General features: G+C 36.1%; 1 protein-coding gene across 7 annotated transcripts in view; it reads right to left on the bottom strand.

Moving 5' to 3' along the window:
• EPS8 (EGFR pathway substrate 8, signaling adaptor) overlaps positions 1-21151 on the bottom strand; it is a 176411-nt gene that overhangs the window by 97579 nt on the left and 57681 nt on the right. The window contains exon 1 of one of the 7 annotated variants that reach the window (XM_077870939.1): positions 1138-1264. The exons of 5 other annotated variants lie outside the window; for them this stretch is intronic. The gene's annotated coding sequence lies outside the window, so the exon portion shown is untranslated. Of the gene's footprint in view, positions 1-1137; positions 1265-21151 lie in introns of those variants that run through there. One more of the 7 variants, XM_077870940.1, reaches the window with a different exon arrangement.

The following is a 21151-nucleotide window of genomic DNA, read 5'->3' as shown; positions in this document are numbered from 1 at the left end:
CTACACATGATGCTTGTATGGGTAGTTAAGGATTTCGGTGTAAATTGATAATGTTCCTTATGGTGAAGTCTTAATATAATAATAGACACATTAGAGGAAAATCAACATATCCAAGAATGTACTTCAAAAAGGATCAATACAAGCATAACCATGGCACCTGAATCAAGAATGCATTACATTTCCCAGCACCAAAACAGAGATGTAACCAGTTATTTATTTTTGTTCTCCATCCAGTCTATTATGATACAATATTAAAACTCTTGTTTTTAAGGCATAAATCTTAACCTTGCATTTAATCACTAGTAACAGAACAAGGAAAAGACTCCTCCTGAATAAAATTATATGTAACAAATCTAAAAGAGTTACAAAAATAGAACTCTATATAATAATTATATTTCTCCATAAGCTCATATTTTATATTAAAAACAACATAATTACATAATTGAATTTTTTGAAAGAGTTGTTCCTTAAAAATTTCCATTAATTGACTATTTAAATGTTTACAAGTTCCATTAATACACATGGGTGTAGGGGAAGAAAAGGAAAAACTTTAAATACACATATTCACTACATCTTAGGTCCCAAGCAAAATGTTTACACAGAAATTTGGCAGTATTAAGACTGTGGACTCAAGGCCAATAACAACCGAAGAAAACTGAACTTGGTTAATACACAAATTTTCATAGTACAACTAACACTGTATAAACAATCTAAAACAGTTAATATTTATACGATAATCACAGTATTTTTCATATCAGAGTAATGTAAAAGTAATTTTAAGAAAACTAGATATATTATGTCTGTGCTTCCCCAACTATGATTATTAGTCAACAGATTTCTTTTTTACCTCAATTTAGGAGGAAAATTATTCTCTTAAACACATGACCTAAGAGAAGGAAATCCTTTAAATCCCCAAGAGGCAGGCGGCAGGAGGTAGGACTCTGAGTAACCTGAGGTACCAATTTCAACAAGTTCAGAATCCACTTGGATACCAAATGGGAATTTAAAATATTGTCAAAAGGCTAACTGGGACTAAAAGTATTACTGCATGTTTCAAGGTCCTCAAATATCCTCTATAATAATTATGCCTTTGAGAGCCCTGCTTAGCAAAATAAATATTCACAAGCTCAAACTTACCTACCCACACAGTCCAGGCAAGACTCCTCTAAGCAATCCTCCAGGCAATACTGAGAGGACATTCCTCTCAGTTTCCTCTTAGTGCCAAGTGACCTTCGGCACATCAACAGAAAGGGCGGGACGCTAAGCTTCAGTTTCAGCATTGTACTGTAGTGAACAAAGTTTCTCCTTTGGTTTCTCTAGGGCGTTAACTAAGACTTCCTCTTCTTGTTAAGTACGTAAACACAACCACTACTACATTCCAACTCTCCCCTAAGGTGATAAAATAAAGCCTTAAATGGTGTAAATAATAATGGCTAATATTAATTGAGAACTTACTATGTGTTTGCGTTCCAAATTAATACTATACAGATGGACACTATCATCATTCCCACTGGAAAGAGGTGAAATCTGAGGAATAGAGGTTAATAAGTAACTTGTAAGAATTCCAGGTACAGCAATATGGTAAAATGAGCTAATGAAGACCTTCACTACAGATGCATAGAAAAAATGAGATACAAACTAGATACACGGCTTTACTTACAATAAAGAAAATCCACTGGTACTAAACTAAAGTGGTATGCACAAAAGCAAATACTGCCAGTTATGGCCTCCAGGAATGATCACGGGAGTCTCTTTTGCACTTAAGTCTAGTTGAAATTGGTAAGAAAATAGCCTCTCAAGTAAGGAGATCAAAAGAAAGTACATTCTCAAGAAAAGAGTTAAGGCTAGATTTCTGGCCCTGCTTTTCTACAACACAGGATACAACCTACCCAACTGTCCCCTAATGGTCATGTAAGGACAGAAGGAGAAATCTCAGGAACACAAGGTATACAGTTGGTGCTAAGGTCCTTCCTTAAAACCAGAGCTATTTTCAAAAGGCTCTAACCACATTAAAAAATGATGAGGGGAATACAACAAATCCACCCACCACTGTCTTAATAAGACTTCAAGAGAACTTGTCTCTGACAATTGGGATAAAAGTACAAGGGAAATGCTACAACCAGAAATTAAAAACCCTATGCTTGTGTCACAACAGTTCTGAAGTCTGAATTTGTATGAGAATCTTCAAGCTAAGAAATTGAGGGGTCCTGCGGTTATGATCTCCCTGGAATATCTGGAAGAAACAAACACGAAACCACTTTAGAGAAACCCTCCATAAACAGGGCCACATGGGATCTCTATAAGCTGGAAAAACCAAACCAAACCAAAATAAAAAACAATCCTTGCTGAAGATGAGCCTATAATTTAAAAATTACAAAATACGTAAGAAAATGATTTACTGCTATTGAGCATTAACAAATGTATCAAACAGAAAGTTTAGTACTCAACTAATTTTGTAATATGAAGATAAAAAAACAAAGTTTAATTATTAAAAGATGGAGGAAGAAAAAAAAGCCTATAAAGAAAAGGAAAGTGAAAAAAAAAAAAAAAAGGTTTTACAACAATCATACAGATTGCAAAGATATACATATTCTCTGCATACAGCGCCCAGAGTTCTCACACCAAGTTTCGGTAACTTAAAAAGAGAATAGTGTAAGTAGAGATACATAGGATTTTAAAAACTTACTTGGAAAAACTATAATCAATGCAGGAACTCAATTATATGGTAGGATCTATCCATACCAATGTTCCCTCTCTACTATTTTGACCACTCTGTCCTTGCAATTCTTCATTGCTGGAAATTCTGACCATCCCCCAGGCCATTGTGAACCATCCCGAGCATCCTTGCAAAAAAGATGGAGTGGAAACTGTGATGTGCCACCCAGATCCCCTTTCAGGACTGAATGATTTATTCCCTGTTGTACTGCTGCCAGCAGACAGCCCTCAGCTATCAGCTCTCTTGAGAACTGCCTTGGCTGAAGATTCTCCTCCCACAAGGTCTTGCTCCCTTCCCAGGGTAGCCCACATCCAAAGACTGGATGACATGGGGAATATAAAGACTTGACCCTCTCTCCCCAACTGGAGACCATGATGAAGAGCCTCAGAACTCCCCGCTAGTCAGATCTCCATTACAGACCCATGTACAATAGCCTAACTCCCCTTCTGCTTAATACTGGTTTCTCCATTCCCTTCCCTTCCACAGGGGTAGATCCAAAGAGCACTTTCTAAGAAACTTATGGCACACTAATTTCCATCTCAGATCTATATCCTGGGGAACCCACACTGCAAAAGAAGAGCATCATAAACAAAAAGGACAGGATATGAGGCAGCACTATCAAAGGAGTGAGAAAAGTAATAAAGCTTTGAAACCAATGAGCAAATGAGCAGAACACCAGAAAGTGTTAATATCTCTTTGGCAAGGAGATGGGTAGCACAAGGGAAAGCCTTTTTCAAAATAAACAGTATAATCACAAAATTCCAATACAACATTTCAATTGTCTCACCAAACTTGAAAGCCAAAAGGGATCTTATGGAGGATCCCAATTCCAACCCATCTTTTTGAAGATATCATCGCTTAGGTCCATGGGTCTGCTAAATGCCAAAAATGTTGCTGCTTAGACTTTAGGCCATTTATACTTCTAAGACAGTCATTTTCCTAATAATAAGTTACCTGGTACATTTAATTCCTAGCCGGAGAGCAAAGTTACCAGTAAAGAGATGTGCATGTGCAATTTCCAGCTTCCTTCAATAGTCATGGAAACACGTGCAGCAACCAAATCTATCACGTTCCAAATATATAATATGTCTTATGGCTACTTCTGGTAAATGCCCTATCTTGGAAGGTTGAGAGAATCAACAAATACCCATGAGCCTTGTTTATATTTGTCCCATGTTCCAAGTAACAGGATTTTGATATACCTTTTTGTTCTGAACCATCAGTGAAGATGTTAATGATAGCTTTATAAAAGGTTAATCTGGTTCAGGCTGATATATAACTAATCATTATTAAGAACACTAATAAAAATGCACGGACTAACATCATGTTCATTCATATGCACACTCAGGATGCCAGTGACACGGGACCAATCCAAGCAAGGCTCACGGGTATTTGTCGATTGCCTCACCCTTCTGCGACAGGCCAGTTTACCAGAAGCAGCCCCAAGAAATATATCTGGAACCCAGATTTGGTTGCCGCAGGTTTTCCTGTAACTACTGAAGGAAGCTGGAAATTGCACATGCGCATCTCGCTACTGGTAACCTTGCCATACATTCCATACTTTGTAACCACAAATATGGAGGCAGGGAAGGTAAGCTGTAACAAAACATATCAAGTAAGGCCACTGGACCCGCAATGACGGGAAGTCATTAACATGACGTTAGTAGGGCAAGCAAGCAGAATGGATCTGGCTGCCACGATCCTTCCACCTTGGAAACACAGTAGAACTTCAGTCTCAGTTCCTGTACAGTTCAATCGCAGTTCCTCATCTGTCTTTCATTACTTCCTCTCCCAAGAATCGCAATCTGCTTTGTCTGCTGTAAACCAATCTTTCTGCTCCTTCTGACTTTAAAACCCTTTTTTAATGGAAGAGACTAAGTGTCACTAATATGAGAAAAGACAGAAGTTTCTAGACTCTAAATTGCATATTGCCAAACCTCAATTACATACAAGTCAGGCTAGCTAAATTCAAAGGGCAGAACGATCAACTAAATGCTTTAACAACTTACCTAGAGATGAAGCAGCAGTGCAATATAATTCATATTTGGGGACAATCATGTAAAATTATTAATACAGGCATACAAAAGAGCAAATATGCATGGCATGTGAAGGAGACAAAGAATCAACTTGTCATATGAAGAAACAATGAATGAGTCACTATCATTTTGGAGCTACTATTTGGACACAGAATCCAGAGTTAAGGTGGGAAAAAAATATAACTGATACTTCTTAGAATTAATAAACAGCAGTACCAACAATATTCATTCTTTACATAAGTTATGTAAATGAGTGGTATCATAATTAAATTTTCAAGTCTACAGATGGCTTGAGTCTCTTATAAGTTAGGGAAACACTGATTTGAGAAAAATGAACTGCAAAATTATGTAACAGGGTATATAAGGGAACAAAATGGTAGTTTCACCTTAAACTGGCAAAGTTTAGATACTCTCATGGAACACTGCACAAATTCATTTGGTTATGGATTTTAAATGTCATTTCCAACCTAGGAATCACCATACAGTTCCAGTCACACTCTTATTTGGCAATTAAAATCAAAAAGAGGGATCCCTGGGTGGCGCAGCGGTTTGGCGCCTGCCTTTGGCCCAGGGTGTGATCCTGGAGACCCGGGATCGAATCCCACATCGGGCTCACGGTGCATGGAGCCTGCTTCTCCCTCTGCCTGTGTCTCTGCCTCTCTCTCTCTCTCTCTCTCTGTGACTATCATAAATAAATAAAAATTTAAAAAAAAAAATAAATAAATAAATAAATAAAATCAAAAAGAAAAAAAATTAATGGTGAAAACAAAAAAGTGATTTCTCATTCCTATTCATGTCCTGTAACCAAAGACAAGTAGTAAAGTGTAAAGACCTCAGTACTAAGAAACTGAAGGCGTGTGTTTATGCATCAAGTCTGCCACTTAATAGCTCTGTAATGTTGGGCAAGTAACTTAACCTCTCTCAGCCTCCATTTCCTTACCTGTAAAATGAGATCAATGAGATGAATTTGTAAGCTCTCATTCAGATCTATTCTAGAACATTTACATAGTTCAAAGTTAAAAACAGAAAATCTACTCAATTAGATTTTGGCTAAAACATAGTAAATGGCAGTTTTACATTTTAAAATGGTAAATTTTCAGAAAAATGAAATTACCAAATAGTCAGGAAATCTAACAATAAATGAGGAAAAGTTATTAGTTGCTTACGAGGACATCTGTCAATTCATCTCACAAATTATGAAACAACACTTTTCATGAATCTTCAGTTTATGCTGAAAAATTCCAATTTAAATAGATTCTGCTGAAACACAGTATGTGTAAAGAATTTCTGGGAGGCAAGAAAAATGGAAGCTTTTGGCATATAATACCAGTATTTCCTATCATTATTATTAAGATTTCATTCCAAGCCTCCTTATTTCATCTGATTCAGAAGGTGCTAGCATTCCACATAATTGGCTCGGTGAATGCATATCAAAAGAACTGACAGGATGTTCCTTGTAAAACACCATTTTTTAAAACACATCATCCCCCAAACCTGTGCTTTCCACAAAAAGTTAAACTCTGGAAAAAAAAAAAAAAAAGGATAGGACTATTTTGGTTTGTTAAAATCATGGGGTGCTTCTGGATTCTTAAGTACCATTTGGAAAGAAAGAGGCATTTCATACAGGACTACTAATCCTTTCTAGAGTATTTTTACCATAACTCTATAATACAGTCAAGAAATTATCACATTAGCTAGATGATGAGACTTAACGTCTCCTAAAAACTATAATCATGTGGTATGGCACTGGGAAGAAAGGGGTGTGTGTGTGCAAATCAGCAAATACAGAAAATGAATTGCAAATACTCAAAAGATACTATCTTATCAAAAAAACTGGGAGAAATACCCAAGTTTAATTTCAAAGCATATAGTACTGAAGTACTGCAAAGAATCGTCATATATACACTTGAACAAGCTAACCGAGCAAGCTGCCTTGAAAAATTAAATCGAGAAGTATTACAATAGACAGACTGAAATGCATGTTTTCAGAGCAGCAGTTTAGAAAAAGCTGTATAAATAGCTGTTAGAATGACATAGCTTATGTCATCCTTCAGAAATAAAACCTGCAATTAAATTTACACATCAAATGATCCTTGAAGCTCATATGTTACCAATAAATAGGGGCAGCAGAGGGCACTTAAATCAGACAAGCTGTGCATAGAACTATAGTCATATAAAGAGAAGCCATTACAGCAAAGCTTCAACATGATCTGAAGCTGAATGTCACAGTGATACACTGATATTAAATTGCCAGAGGCTATATCCATTTTAAAAGTGATCTAACTTATTTGAATATCACTGGACTAGAGTTTGCACAGGCAGAAAAATATATAACTATATGGCCTTTGGCTGAAGTGTTAATATAATGAAAGTTGGCCCTGGTTGGGCAAAATATTAAAGATTACTTTCAAGATTATTTTCAGTGAATAAAATATTGGTCTTCCAAACCAATTCTTAATCTTTATTTAGTTTGTAGTTTCAAGACCTCTCAATGACAATTCTAACACTAGTATCTAATTCCTTTATATTCGGGACATGAGGCTATGGAAAACAGATTAAATAATAAACTTAAGTCAAGAAGTGGAATGTGATGGTCAAAAGAGCCATGGATTTGAAACCTAAAAGCTTAATATTTTCCCCCCAGCTCTACAATTTAGTCACATGACCTTAAGCAAATCATTAATGTAGGCAATAGAATATATTACAATCAACTCAGGTTCTTATGCAGAACAGGCACACATACCAGTGCTCTTATTTACAGCTGTGTGACTTGGGCCAAGTTACTCCAAGTCTGTTTGCTTGTCTACAAAATGAAAATAATAGTATCTTCTTCAGAGAGATTGAAGAAAATGATGCACGTCAAGAGTATAGCATAATGTAAAAAAGTGGTTAATAAACAGCTTAAAAAACGTCACTATTTCTCTGAGTTTTCTTTTACCTTGAAAGTAATCTACCTCATATGTTACCTTAGAATAATTTCCTCTGCTGCATGTTGTCTTTGTCAGGTCACTGATCACTTAAGAAAACTGAGTTTTCTCCATTTTAAAAGAATTTTGTTCACAACTAGGTAACCTTTTCTATTTGCCTTTAAAATCTTTTTATAGGGGATCCCTGGGTGGCTCAGCAGTTTAGCGCCTGCCTTTGGCCCAGGACGCGATCCTGGAGTCCCGGGATTGAGTCCCGCGCCGGGCTCCCGGAATAGAGCCTGCTTCTCCCTCCTCCTGTGTCTCTGCCTCTCTCTATATATGTCTATCATAAATAAATAAAGATTTAAAAATAAAAAATAAATAAATAAATGAAATCTTTTTTTTTTTTACTTTGAATAAATAGATAATTAAGTATTATTTCATAGTCACCTGTGATCCTATTTAGTCAACTATCCAAACCTTTTGGTATTTTTGACAAAATCCCGGAAGGCTTTTCAACATTAAATTGATGGTTGTTTCCCAGAAGGCCCTCTGAAAATCTCAAAGGATTTGTCTCTCATCTTATAAAAGAGAGAAGTTAATATAATTAAGTTTATTTGGTATGGTTAATTACATAGGAAAGACTGTCAAATAAGAAGTGCAATAAACAAACACCAGTTATATGTTTATGGATACATTTTATTAATAAAGATATTCCAGAAGTTGTACAAAGTTCACAGAAACTTGTCAATACACTCCGTCCAGTTATTATCTTAAATTGTGGTATACCACAGAAATAACTAAATTTTCCTATCAAATGGACTCTCATCAGAATTTTAACCATGATAAGTCTTTTGTCATTCACAGAGTTACTGTTCTCCAATTCTTTCCTGAAAGTGTTTACAATCATCTACTAGGAGAATGTTCCATGATGGCATCACTTGAAAAACTCTGAGTCTATGTCACTGGGATGGGTAAGAATTTCCTGAACTAATGAAGAAGGTGATGAACCTGTAAACCTGTAACCAAAAATCAAGCAATTATAAAGGACTGAATGATGTGGATGGTTATAACTCTTGTTTGAAGCAGTACTTTTGTTCTTTAATGTTGTATTTTTCAGAGTTAAGGAAACCTTTTCCTCTTTTCTCATGAGCTGCCTATAACACACAGCAATTTGGTAAATTATATTTTTGTAAACAGAATTGAAGCATCGACCTTTTCTCCCTACCTCATCCCTCCGGAATTTGAGAACTCATAGTGAGTATTCTTATTTTCAAGGCAATATAGTTATTTGCATAAGTTTAATAAAGAGTCTGTCCTTGTAACAAGACACTGTTGGAAACATTGGTTATACTAGAAAGACTTTAACTGGAATGCCATATTTGAGAGTGATACGCACAGAATCCATTATGAGTGGACTGCTTTAAAGAACTAAGGCTGACTTTAGGGAGCCAATGCTTATAAAGCTCCCCTCCTAAAAACTGCCTAGTAGCTTGCTTATAGGATTTCTGCCTAATAGATAAGTAAGGAAGGTCACTTCCTAGCAGTATCTAGGAACCTCAGGGTATTTGGAGGACCTCAAGAAGAGAGGAACTCACACATCTGTAAGTGTTGCAGGCACAAATCTAACAATGAGTCACTGGTTTGGTCTTCTCGGCTCAAAAGGCTTTTAAAAGTCCAATCTGAGATTCCTCATTAGAAATTCCAGCAAAGATGGCTTTTAAAAAGCACATATGGCCATTCTTTTTGCTTCACTGATATAAATTAGTTATTATTAGTTATTATTAGTTATTATTATATAAATTAGTTATTATTATTATATAAATAATCAGCCCAAGTTAATGAAATCAGACTTATTTTGCAAACAAATGGGTTTTACGTAGGTTATCTTTGATAGAAATGGGAATGACTAAACACAAAAATTAAGTCTCAATGGGAAACTATAGCACACACTCATTGGCATTAAATTCTAGTCCTCTTCATTGTCTTTAAGGTTTTGTTATTTGTTATTTACTTATAAAGTGCCAGATCTTGATTTCTTCTAGTCTCTTCCAATATCTAGCTATAATTCTCCAAACTAATGTTTCCAATTTTTCTCCTACCCTTCTGACTTGGAATGACTAAAAATGAAAAATGCCTCTTTCCCAAAGCCCTGCAAGTTGAAGCTGTACAACATGATATCAACTTTGGAGACATTACCACAACAGCTCATGGTGGACAACCTTCCTGCCTTTTGCTTTTTTTTTTTTTTTTAAGATTTTATTTATTTATTCATGATAGTCACAGAGAGAGAGAGAGGAGCAGAGACACAGGCAGAGAGAGAAGCAGGCTCCATGCATCAGAAGCCCGACGTGGGATTCGATCCCAGGTCTCCAGGATCGCGCCCTGGGCCAAAGGCAGGCGCCAAACCGCTGCGCCACCCAGGGATCCCCTGCCTTTTGCTTTGTGGGCCACTCAGAAAGTTCACCAGAGCACCTGATGAGATCACCAGAGACATTCAAACTATAAACGAGGAAAACCTGCCAGATTACAACCATCTGCTCTCACCCTATCTAAAGATGCTTTGAGTCAAATATCTATAAACATTCCCGATGATTGCACTCTGGACTCAAAAACCATGTTTATGGTTTGTTCTAACTATTAAACATTAACCTTTTTTTTTCTTTTGTCTCCATAGTAATATCCGAGACTGAGAAATTGATTCAATGGGTTATGGGAAAATCCACTAAACCATCTTCTAGACCATGAAAGTTCTTCAGGAAGTTTCAGACAGGGGAAGAAATGACATGGTTTAAGAAATATTCCCACCCACCTCCTTAAATATGGCAGTTTGGCATTTTGAATATCTTAAGGTAAAGGGGTTTGAGAAAATGGCTGAAGTAGGTCATTCTGACCTTCCCAGCCCTTCTCTCCTAAAACAGGTCACAAAATCCTCATGTGAGAGATACCCTCCCTTCACTAGGAAGAAAGGAGTGTCCTTATCTCTGAAGACAAAGGGACACTGAGAGGAATTGGAACAAATAGGCCTTGTGAAGTTTCCCCGTTTATTATACTTATCCCATACTCTTTGTTCTAGCATATTCCTCCATAACTGGACACTCTTCATCAAACCTAGATAAAAATAAGGTCTCCTTCATTTCTTAATGAAGGCTTCTACTTCATTAAAAACTTTTATTAAATAAATCTGACTTTTCTCCTATTAATCTTTATCATTTTAATTTGCAGACCAGCCAGAGATGCTAAGAAGGTTGAAGCAAACGTTTTCTGCCCCTACACTCCACAGACACTATGCTCTCACCAAAACTGCATGATGTATATCACATGTAAAAATTTATCCCGATTTGATAGGGAACATTTTTTTTACACAATTCTTTTTTTTTTAAGATTTTATTTATTTATTCATGAGAGACACACACAGAGAAAGAGAGAGAGACAGAGAGACAGAGACAGAGACAGAGACACAGGCCGAGGGAGAAGCAGGCTCCATGCAGGGAGCCGGACCCAAGACTCGATTCCGGATCTCCAGGATCACACCCTGGGCTGAAGGTGGTGCCAAACCGCCGAGCCACCTGGGCTGCCCATATGCAATTCTTAGTTTAGCAGTGATCTCTCATTAAAACCCTTTTGCCCATAACTTCAATTTTTTCTTGCTCATTTTTTACCTTTTTCTTTTTAGATCAACAGGATTCATTCTGTTAGTTGTCAGAATGGATTTTTTATTGTATATGTATATGGCATATTTTTCCTCTAGACCAAAATAAACATACACCTTGCATTTATGTTGTCAGTGTCAAGTTCTAACTTAGAAACCATAACGTAGATCTATTCTATATCTTTAAAAGAAAAAAGTCATAGGTTAGGTCGTTTGGTATTATCAATAATATGAGACATTATTCCCTAAATTAACAACTACATTTGTGTTTCTTTTTATAAATCTGATACATGTAGTAATACTTTCTATATACCTGCCTAGATTATTTTAATTGCATATCTTTTTAAAGATTTATTTATATGAGGGGATCCCTGGATGCTCAGCGGTTTAGCACCTGCCTTTGGCCCAGGGCCTGATCCTGGAGACCCGGGACTGAGTCCCACGTCAGGCTCCCTGCATGGAGCCTGCTTCTCCCTCTGCCTGTGTCTCTGCCTCTCTCTCTCTCTCTCTCATGAATAAATAAATAAAATCTTTTTTAAAAAAATATTTATTTATTTGAGAGACAGAGAATGCATGAGAGGGGGAGAAGGGCAAAGGGGGAAGGAGAGAGATAATTTCAAGCAGACTCTGGGATGAGCGCAGAGTCCAATGAGGGGCTCAATCTCAGGACCCTGAGATCAGGATCTGTGCCAAAACCACGTCAGACATTTAACGGACTGTACCACCGAGGCATCCTTATTGTAGTGCTTGTTGGCCAATTCCCAAGTTAAGATCATTTTACATATTAACCTAATGCTACCTTTACCATCTCAAAGAGGCGCACTTTAATTTTTACTGCAGACACAAAATTCAGTTTTAAGATAACCAATACACTGACTATGCTAGTACTAAAGCATCACTTCATTTATGTAAGGATGCCCATTGTCATTCTTTCTGTATTTCCTATTGACTTTGAGTATTACAGTATTCATTGACATATCAAAAAAGTTCTATGGCTTCTTAATAAGAAATCAAAATATTGCATGAGTCAGTCAGTCCCTACGAACTTGCAGAACTTGATGTCAAAATCTAATCCACATTTCAGACTCCCAGGATAAATTGTGCACTTTATGTATAAGGTATATTTTGAATACTACAAAAAAGTCTCCATTAATTGACCTCAACAGTAGGGAAGACTAAGATGCAGAAAGAACAAGACAGCTTTTCTGATTGTTATAAATTTTGTCAAAAGTTTTCTATATCTTTAAATATAGAAATTATTTCAAATCAGCTATAATTCTATTTTAAAATTTGGCTGCTGCTATGGTATAGTAAGTACATACTAAACAGTCACAAGGATTTTCAGTAGATTTTTACATGGTTCTTTTAGAAAGAAGATACATACATGCACATACATATGCATAACTCCCACCTGAATTCTACTGGCATTGCTCTATTTTACAAGGGCGCTTGTTTACAGACAACTCAGTATCTGTGAGTAATAGATATTGCTTTATTGTTAAAACCTATCAATCTTCAAGGTTCCCCCCACAAAATTAAAATAGCATAAAATGAATTAATAATTAATCTTCAGTTTATATCATTCTGATTCATTTAACAATGAAATAAATTTCAACATTGAAACAAAAGATCACCTAGGTATCCAGTTAGGGAACATGAACAATATCTGCTTTGTTTACTTCAAAGCAAACAGTATTTCGTATTCAATTAAGATACCACTAGCCCAGGGATCCATGCCAATAAATTAAAGTAAGCCAGCAGATCTTCTACTTACCTACTAGATCTCTAAACCAAATTGTATTCTCATTTATGGGAACTGTCAGTAATTATGGCAACAACATACTTCATCTCTACCACTAATTTTGCACTGACTAAAATCATTTCAGAGAGTTTGTATGCACACATTCCATAGTTTACATAGCACTTTCACATGCATTATTCTTAATTCTTGTACTTTTGTTACCTTATCAAAAATTATACAATAGGGTTACAGCAGTCACACAGTGCCTCAACCACTTCTCAGTACTGACCTTGAACATCAAACCAGTAGAAATCTCATTACAATAGCCCTGATTCACCATCAAAGAACAGTGAGATGGATGAGGAAAAAAAATACAAATGAGGGGAAAATATGAATTTTAAAAATTCATAAGTTCTGTCAGTGAACAGTGTCAAACATTCGTTGGAAGTCTGTCTCATGTGAGTACTTAAGGGGAAAGGAAAACTCCTTTGTCCCCTTCCAGGTTCTTTGGCTGATCTAATAATTAAATTGATATAAAACAGATTAACAGGAAAATAATAAAATTAATCCACACATATGGAAGCTCACAGAAATAAGAGTTTCAAAGATATAACCACAAACAGGCAGCTTTTATATCTTTTAGACAAAGAAACAATACATTTGTGAGGAACTGATAAGATAAAGGGGTTTGGGCTTGGGGTAGGAAATCAGTAAAGAAGTAGTAACAAGGTTTATTTATACAGCCTTCTCAGGCTTGAATTCCTTCTTTTTGGCAATAAGGATGCTTTTTACCCTCCAGGTGCAGAGAGGGTATCCTTCCATGGGGAATTTATTTCCTGCTTTCCGAGGGCAAAAAGTGTCAGTGTCCTTCATGCATGGGCTATTTCTTAAGTAACTTTAATTCACAATCATCGATATGCCAAAGTAGTATATTTTGGGGCAGCCTACCCTGAACCCATCAGTATGCTGACTGGTTTGTAAAAAATGTGGAATTCTCCCTTTAGGTTGTATTTGAGATATAGATACACATACTAAACAGAGTTTGCCCTTAGGTTAACCTGTACAGATCTACTATACTAAAAGCATACAAGTAACACAGATCTATGAATAAACACAAAACACAGCATAAATCTAATAGACTCATGTATAAACAAAAGATCAGAAGACTTTAATATGATGGCCAATGAGAAGTCAGTCAGTCATAAAAACTGAATAAACAGAAAGGTTTCAGGAAGTAAAATGCCACTTCATTTCCAGTAAGGTTAGAAAGGATTTTAATATCTGAAGATAATTCCACAACAAAAATTAAATAGCCTGATAAAACAAGAAGGATTGTTTCTTTCACATGAAAGACAAGTTGAGAAAGAATACAAGCAGAAAAACAGCAAGAAACAAGAGGGATTATTGTCAAGGATGATAGAGTGATGGGGTTTGGGAAAGGAACTGAGAGTTTCATATTCACATATAGGATAGAAAATTCAGTCCCTGTGGTTAGTAGGAAAAAAACATCTTAAAAACAAATCACCTGGAGAAGGCAGCACCGGCTCAGTAGAATTCAAGTATGTGTCAAAGTCCAGTAAAAGAACTAGAACAAAAGTTCTACAGTGATATGTGCCAGGTGGATTTATGAAAAACAGTCAAGAGGGAAGTGCCAAGTTTTGTCAAAAGCCTATTTGTTTGTGGAATGACAGCAATGAATGAAGAGAAATGTATATCTATGTATACACATACATACAGGATATTTTCTTGCTGGACAAAGTGATACAGTAGGCATTCCTCTAAACAGTGAAACGGCAGTAAGAGGCAGGTTTTGAAGTGACAATGTAAAGCTTTATCTTTCAGTTTATTTACTATAAGTTGGTGATTAATTTTCCTGCCTCTCTTTGCCTCCTAAAAGAATGAATAAATAAAGATTTACTAAGTGCCTGTTATGAAATCATATAGCTGTTCTAGAAGCAGAAATAATTTTATTAATGATGGAGAAATAAAAGAGAAAAAAATCTCTTCAATTCAAACTAAGTAAATGGAAAACCATTTTTGATTCCTGAGAGTTAATCGGTTAGAGAGGACTTATCATACCCGAAACTATTTTAAAGTTTGTTGCATATATGACTCCTCAGATTTAAATTATTAAATAGACAAATAGATAAGAAATTCAGATACTGCAATTCAGTAAGTGATATTTTTTTCAGAATTTGAAATTTACTAGCTCTCTTAAGTCACCATTCCACTCAGGAAATCTTATTAATTTATATAGTCAAATTTGAATTATACACAAGTAACTACAGTTTTACTGTTTAAATCTCACAAGGTCTGTGGCATCTGGGGTTCTGTTTTCTTGGCGGATTTAACTCCTAAACACCTAGGGCTGTACAGAGCTGGGTTTGCTATAGGAACAGTGATCCCAAGTAGGAAATTCTCATTATACCCAATTTGGCCAACTAGCAAAACACTGTGTGTGTGTGTGTATGTGTGTGCATGCATGTGTACACATATATCTATCTACAAATAAACAAATCACTACCCCCACTTCATCATTCTGCTTGTATTCATCCCTCCTCATTTCTGTATTATATTTTAAACATAACTGAAACACCTTAACATTTCTTTCAATGTTTGTAGAAACCTACGGGTTTAACTTTACAACAGCTGATCCACTGTCGCGGCTTATGTAAATTACACAAAGTATATGAAATGTTGACTCAGTAAAACTAAGAACAGATAAGCACAGTTTCCTTATCATGGTGTTTCTATAGGTTTTCTTCTCTCTCCTCTATACTGCTTCAACAAATGATGAAAAGTTTACAACTGCAGTACAGGACACTAACTCCCCACCAAATCTGATTACATTGGAAAAGCTTAAAACTGTGAAATGAGTGGGGCGCCTGGGTGGCTCAGTGGTTGAGCATCTGCCTTTGGCTCAGGTCATGATCCTGGGGTCCTGGGATCAAGTGCCTCATCCAGCTCCCTGTAGGGAGCCTGCTTTTCCCTCTGCCTGTGTCCCTGCCTCTCTCTGTGTCTCTCATAAATAAATAGGTAAAATCTTAACAAAACAAAACAAAACCCTGTGAAATCAGTAAACTCCTGCTAGTTAGCATGAAAGGAAATAATCCACAGATTAAAAGCACTGATGTAGCTAATTCTACTAAATCACTAGTTTTGCATTCTAACTACTTGCTTTTTTGTGATGGAAATTTAACTGTTGCCTAAAGTGTAGGCAACTGGTAGTAAGAAAAACACAGGTGACCTAACCTGGAAGAATCATGCCAACCATAAAACTAAGCAGACTATTCATCCCTATGGTAATACTTCTTAAAAGTGACAGAGAAGTCAATCCATAGATTCCATTTTCAAACCAGAGAGTGTATATACATTTATCATTTATACAGTAAACTGCCAAATTAATAACAGTCCAAGAGATGAAGCTTAAAGAAACTACAGCAGTGGCCCTTTTAATAATATTGACTGCTAATGCATGGAAAGGTAATCTGTTCCTCAGGCAAAGAACCACAGAGGATGTTACAAAAACACAAAAATAATCAGGAACATTCTCCCAGGTGCTGAGTCATTAACTGAATTTGAAAGGTCAGGCATTCTCCTAACAGCACCATATCTACTTGAGGAGAGTATATACCTTTTGCATGAAAATACAAGTCTGATATTTATGCTTTGTGACTTGAATACAAAAGAACCTTACAGATCTAAGACTTCATACTTTTGTGGGATTTTTTTGTACGTAGTTCCTTTAATTGTTCCCCTAAACTTTGCTTTTGAGCCCTTTGCTTTGCAGGTGGCTCTTCTAAGGAAACTCTGGTTTGTCCACATACTCAGATTTGTTAGAATCTTCTGCCTCATATTTATAGGGCTTCTTAGTGCACATAAAGTGGGTCCCAGGCTTATAGATTTGAGGTGAGCCTGGAGATAGCCCTTCAAGGAATTATTTATTTCCCTAGCTGCTGGCAGTACAGTCAGCAGACAACCTTGAGCAGTCAGCCTTTGGAGGGACTGCCTCAGCAAGCTACCATCCCAAAGGTGATGCCCTTTCCAGGGAGGCCTACCACCAAAGAGTGATCAAGGTGCAGGTAGAGATACCTGGCCATTTCACTCCAAAGCAGAACAACTTTTACAGGCCACTTTCGCTCCAAAACTCAAGGTGTGTGTATCAACAATCTGTGTCATTGGTCGTACAATATGACCTGATTTTTCCCTCTGCCTAATCATGCCATATCTAAGATTCTAAATAAGGTCTACTAAAAATAGCCATTTCAAAGATACTAATCCCAGAAACAGAGCACAATGTATTTTGATATCAAGCTTTGGGAGTAAAATATTTAAACCAATAAAAATATGCTAAAAAACACAATTAAAAAAATAAAAAGACAAGCCATGGACGGGAATATTTACAAATCCTCTTTCTTTTAACACTTCTTTCAAGGCAAGTATACTGATGACAAATTCCCAATGCAGTATTGTCCTGGTTTTAGCTCAGAAAGTCTTTATGTCTCCTTCATTTTTGAAGGATGATTTTAGGGATACAGAATTCCACGTTGGTGACTGGAGGTTTGGTTTTCCCATAACTTCAATATTTCACTTTATAGTCTCCTCATGCCTAAAAGGTTTTTGAAGAGAAGACCATCACATTCCTCCATAGTTGAGATACTTGGTATGATGTTAGCCACTGTTAAGAATAAAAGCACAGCCTTTCCCTATAGCACTTGATTCCATATGCCAGTTTAACCGATACATACTCCAAACACTGAGCTAGGGACTTAGAAATGATCTGAAAAATACAGACTCAATAAGATAAATGAACGAGGCTGTTCATGTCTACAGGAAGCTTAGAATTCAAGGGCTTTAAGTTAGAACATTCTGTTTTGTAAATGAAACCATGAAGTTTTTAAGGGCAGGGACTTAATTGTGGCCTCCTACTGCTACTCAACCTTTACATTTGCTTCCTGGGTTACTAAGGAGAATTACAAACTTGACAACTAGTGATCTCTAACAGTCTCTGACTGTTGGTCATCAACACTTTATCTCTTTTTGATTCCACAACATATTCCCCATAGTAACCACATCCTTAAGTTATAATATAGCACGCTCCTCTTTTCCTTCACCCTTCCTCAGAAAATAATTATACTACCCATATAATGAAAACAATAGAGACAGACCGCATGACCTCCCTTATCTACATGTAAATAAAAAAATCTTTTTTTAAGAAAATCTTTAATAGCACAAAAGATCTATTAGATGTTAAGTATTGTTTTAAAAAACAGATTCACAAATGACAAGCTTCCATACAACATTTCAATATTCCATTTATTCATTTCAGAAATGCACCTCAGGTAGAAAGTTCAGTCAACAATATATCTTATAGTATCTTAAAGGCAGGTCTTTATATCATCTGGAAATAAATCCTTTTTGGATAGAATAATCAAAATGTTCTGGGCAACTGTTATCCAAGTTTTTCACTGATTTAATCAAATCCCCTAAACAGAATCTTTGTCCTCTTGGAAATATTTATTCTCTTTTCAAAATATTTTTTAAGGGTTAAGTTACAAATATAAAACTTTAAAATAAGCTTTTCACCATTTTAAATGTTTCACTCACTAGGGTTTCTTCACCTCATGCAAATTTCACCCTAAAGATTCAAAGAGCTAGAGTATTTTCCAAATAGAAACATCTTTTTTCTAGTATTCTTGCATAAAAAGATTTCATTGCATTTTATGTAAGCATCAGTGATTTCAATCATACCCAAACGGACAGCAAGAAGCCACTTGATGTGCTGTTATCTAACCCCTACAGCTTGTATGCTCACACTCTAAAATGAAAGAAAGAAAATAAAGTGTGCCAGTGTGTAGGCAAAAGGAAGCTGAATGATTAATCACTATATATTTCTGTTCTTTAAAATCTGATTTTGTAGCAGAATGTTTTCATCATATCCATAAAACAGAAACATACACTGAAAAGGTAAATGTTTTAAGTGCTTAATACTTTTTTGTGTGTTGTTTTTGCAAAGATAAACAGTTTAAATAACTGCCTACTTCTGAGAGTAATTAAATCCAAAGTTAAACTGTGCATTTCATAAAATTCTAACCCTATTCTCAGAAACACCTCAATAGTGACCAATTAATCCATCTCCATAAGTCTGTAGTAACTTCAGTCAGACATGTTGACCTATCTCTATGTTTAGACTTTCTCGTGTTAACAAAGATGGCCAGTGTATCAAAGAATCCACAACTACACACAATTTCAACAAGAGACCTGATTTATCAACATGGTATTTTGTTACAGGCTTACCTATACATAACTCCCTTTGGGCTTGATCTCATGATCATGACAATGATCATAACAAATTGCGGGAGGAGGATAAATCAGCAATGACAATAATTATTTAAGCACATATTTATGCTCCATATCATCCATCCTGAGCACTTTCTTTCTTTTTTTAAGATTTATTTATTTATTTGAGAGAGAGAGAGCATGTGGGACCAGAGGGAGGGGAGGGGAGAGAGAGAATGAATTTCAAGCAGTCTCCCTGATGAGTATATAGCCAGATGCAGGGCTCAAACTCACAACCCTGAGATCAAGACCAGAGCCAAAATCAAGAGTTGGAGGCTTAACGGACTGAGCCACCCAGGTGACCCCATACTGGACATTTTCTGTATGCTATCTCCTTTAATCCTAACAATTCTGTGATGTCAGTAATAGTTATACCCATTTTACAATCATGAAGTTTAAGGCTCATGAGGATACATGCCCAAAATTTTATAAATGTTTGATGGCAAAGACGGTGATCAGGCTTTTTCCTATAGCCTACAATCATTGTCTAAGTAAAAAAAGCAACTGATAAAAGCCCTCTACAATTAATTGTTTCTTTAGACTGGTCAATTACCTTTTTTGGGAAACCAAAAAAATGACTTATAAGTGGAACTAAGTAAGCCACTTGTTTACTAGGTAAGAAACATTTCTTAAAATTACAAAAGAATATGCCTTGTGATTGTATTTAGAGAACACAAGGATAGTTGCTAGATGACTCAGCCAAGCAAGAAATTCTAGGTGAAAGTGGCAGCAGAATTAAAACTGTTGAGCTGGCAGTGGAGATTAAAAAACAGGTCCCTGATAGCTGTAAAGGACCTTGAACACCACCCCCTCAGTCACTCCACAAAGAAATAAGTACATTGTGTGAAAAAAAAAATCACATTTTCTTCTAGACTAAGACACAGATATAGCAGCAGCAACATTTGACAAAAGAGGACCAAATCATCTAGCTACAGAGCAATGACCGCCACACTAGAATCCATAATACCTGAAGACAGAGTGTAGAAAGATAGTAATTTTACTATCATTTTACCGATTTACTACTATCTTTCTCTCCCAAGATGTAATACTCTCAACATAGTTACTAGAAAGAAGTATAATAATCACATTTGCTAAATAGTATCCAGGCACCTTTAAAAAGCCTCAGGGTACAATTTGGGAAACTCAGAATAAAAGGTTATGTGCAAAAACCTAAGCCCAAAAAGAAGTAAGTCATGACATGTGCCAGGTGAGTTGAAGAAAAAAAAAAAAGAGAGAGAAAGAGAGAGAGAAATAAAGGAAGTTAAAAGACAAACGAAACAAAGAAAAACTGATGGAGTTAGAACAAACGCCCATTCAGTTTTACTCAAGCCTCATACAGCAAGGCATCCAGAAGAATGGCTAAAACTCCAGGGAAGAGAAAAAAATCAGAACTAGATTTTTTTTTTTTTCCCACAGCAAGAAAGTAAAATACTGAATATAAAAGCACTGGAAATGTGTAACAGGTTTCCAATAGAAAATACATGTTTAGTAATCCACAGATTAATAATTCCTCCAAATACAAATTAAAGTTTCCTCATAAGAAATTTTTAGTTCTAAAAATGTCAATACTTTGAGAGCCATCTTATTGGTTTTGCTTTCTTTCCTCTGCCATTTCTTCCACTTTCCCCTCTTTTTTTGTGCTTGCCGGTTCTCTCAGAAACACTATGTAAGATGGCACTGTCTTCCTACTGTTCCGCTGGTTAGGCTACAGTTACATCCAAAAATCTCATACTTAGATTCTCTGCACATAACTGTTAATTG

The sequence above is a fragment of the Canis aureus genome, chromosome 25 (assembly GCF_053574225.1).
Source record: "Canis aureus isolate CA01 chromosome 25, VMU_Caureus_v.1.0, whole genome shotgun sequence".
Lineage (NCBI taxonomy): Eukaryota > Metazoa > Chordata > Mammalia > Carnivora > Canidae > Canis > Canis aureus.
Note: the sequence above shows the minus strand (reverse complement) of the source record. Positions and strands in the feature narration are given on the sequence as shown.